This window comes from Alligator sinensis, unplaced genomic scaffold, assembly GCF_000455745.1.
Source record: "Alligator sinensis unplaced genomic scaffold, ASM45574v1 scaffold1300_1, whole genome shotgun sequence".
NCBI classification, from domain to species: domain Eukaryota; kingdom Metazoa; phylum Chordata; order Crocodylia; family Alligatoridae; genus Alligator; species Alligator sinensis.
In genome coordinates, this window is record NW_005843162.1 from 235,635 (window position 1) to 237,701 (window position 2,067).

The following is a 2,067-nucleotide window of genomic DNA, read 5'->3' on the forward strand; positions in this document are numbered from 1 at the left end:
GTCCGCCGGGTCACGTGAGAGGGGGCGGTGCGCCCATTGGCTGTGCGGTGACTAGGGACGCGCTCACGTGACCCCCTGTGGGTTCCGCCTCCCGGGCCCTGCAGGGGCGGGGCTTGGCGGGCACGTGAGGCAGGCGCTCGCTTCCCCATTGGGCCGGGGCTCATTCGGGGGAGCTGCTGCCATTGGCTAGTCCTCCTCATGCGGACCCGCCCCACCCACGCTCGCCTTACACGTGACATCCCCGTCACATGACTTCCCCTCCACTCTCCCGTCATCCCGCTGTTTAGTCGGAAGTGGCATCACGCCCAGTCACGTGACACAAAGCTCCGTTGGCATTGGGCCTGCTCTTTGGCTCCGCCCACGGCCGAGGGGCGGGGCGGGGGCGCGGCGCTGACGTCAGACGCGGGTCCAGGGCCGTTGCAGACGCACGGCGGGGCCGTGACCCGCTCCCCAAACAGCGCGATAAGGGCGGCCTTGAGCGATGCAAAAGCAAAGATCACTGGGTGGGAGCGGGGGTGCACGCACGAGTGGGCCAGCAGGGAGGGAGGAGCCGGCGGCGCTCCGCTTCCCTGGGGAAACGTTGACACATTGCCAGAGAGAGTCTCCGGGGTGCCGCGCAGCCGCACGTGTTCTCTTTCCAGGGGAGAACTCCTTCCTACAGAGGTCTTCTCCATCATATCCTACCTCTTGACTGCCCTAGGGCAGGGTGTGTGCCGGCCCCCCCCAGGAGACACCATTGGTGAACCTATCTGCTTTAAATGAAAGGCTTGTTGATATTTTTTGCTGTGATTTTTCTCGTTTTGTAGGGAAGTGGTAAAGACTTGCAAGGCCGTGGTGTGCTTGCAACCTCTCCTCTCAAAAAGATTGTGCAGTTCTTTGGAAATCTTGAGAAAGGGAGATGTGGTAGCAAGGTGCAACTCCCTTCCTGAGGGCTGACATGACAACGTCAATAGGAAGCTGTTGCCACCTTGGTAGGGGTGTGTGTGTTAGCTTTATTGTTGCAATAAAGCTCCTTTGAGAGCAGCAAGTCCCAGTTGCCTGTGCTGTTTTTGTGCTGTGTCATAGCTCAGGAAGTCTGACTCGGTTCCCATGCTCCCTAGTCAATGGGCCAAGTGATCCTCACCTCAGAGGAGCAATGGGCAGGAAGACGGGCCTGTCAGTGGGAAGGGTATTAAAGGTCTCCACACCAAGGGAGGGGAGTGAGCGTTGTCAGCAGATGGAGGGCAGTGATTCTTCCCCTCTATGCAGCACTGGGGAGGCCACATCTGGAGTCCTGTGTCCAGCTGTGCCCCACCCCCCTCCACTGCAGAAAGGATGTGGACACATTGGAGAGCAGCAAAAACGGTTGGGGGGCTGGGGGACAGGGCTGGTGACAGAATTGGGCTTATTTAGTCTGGAGAAGACAAGACAGAGGGGGGATTTGATAGCACCCTTCAGTTCGGAAAAGGATTGGTTCCATGGGGGCAGACGGCAGGACAAGGAGCAATGGGCTCAAGCTGCAGCAAGGGAAGGGAGGCTGGATATTAGGAAAAACTTTCTCACGAGGAGGGTAGTAAAGTGCTGGAACAGGTTACCCAGAGGGGTGGTGCAATCTCCATCCTTGGAGGTGTTTAAGCCCCGGGTAGGCAAAGCCTTGGCTGGGATGATGTAGGTGGGGCTGGTCCTGCTTGGAGCAAGGGTTGGACTAGATGTGACCTGAGTGATCATGTGAGTCTGGAACGGGCCTCCACGACGTGGGTGGCTTGCAGCCTTCCCTCCAAGCGGCACAACTGCACCCACGGCTTGTGAGTGGGTCTGTGGTTTCTCCGCTGGGTGTAGGGTTGGGAAGGGCCTGGCTTTCATCCTTGCAAAGATGTTAGGGGCTGGAAGGGACGGCGCAGATCGTGGGGGCCAGCCCTGCTTGCACTCGGGCAGGAAAGACCACCGGGGTCAGAGATGCTTTTTGGAGATGGCCCGCTCTGGTGTGCCCCAGGTACAGCAGGAGCACGCTGGACGCGGCAGTGCTGGAGGTGGGGGGGTTGCAGCCCAAAGCCCCGCCCCCGGCCCCGCCCGCGGCCCCCTGCCAGC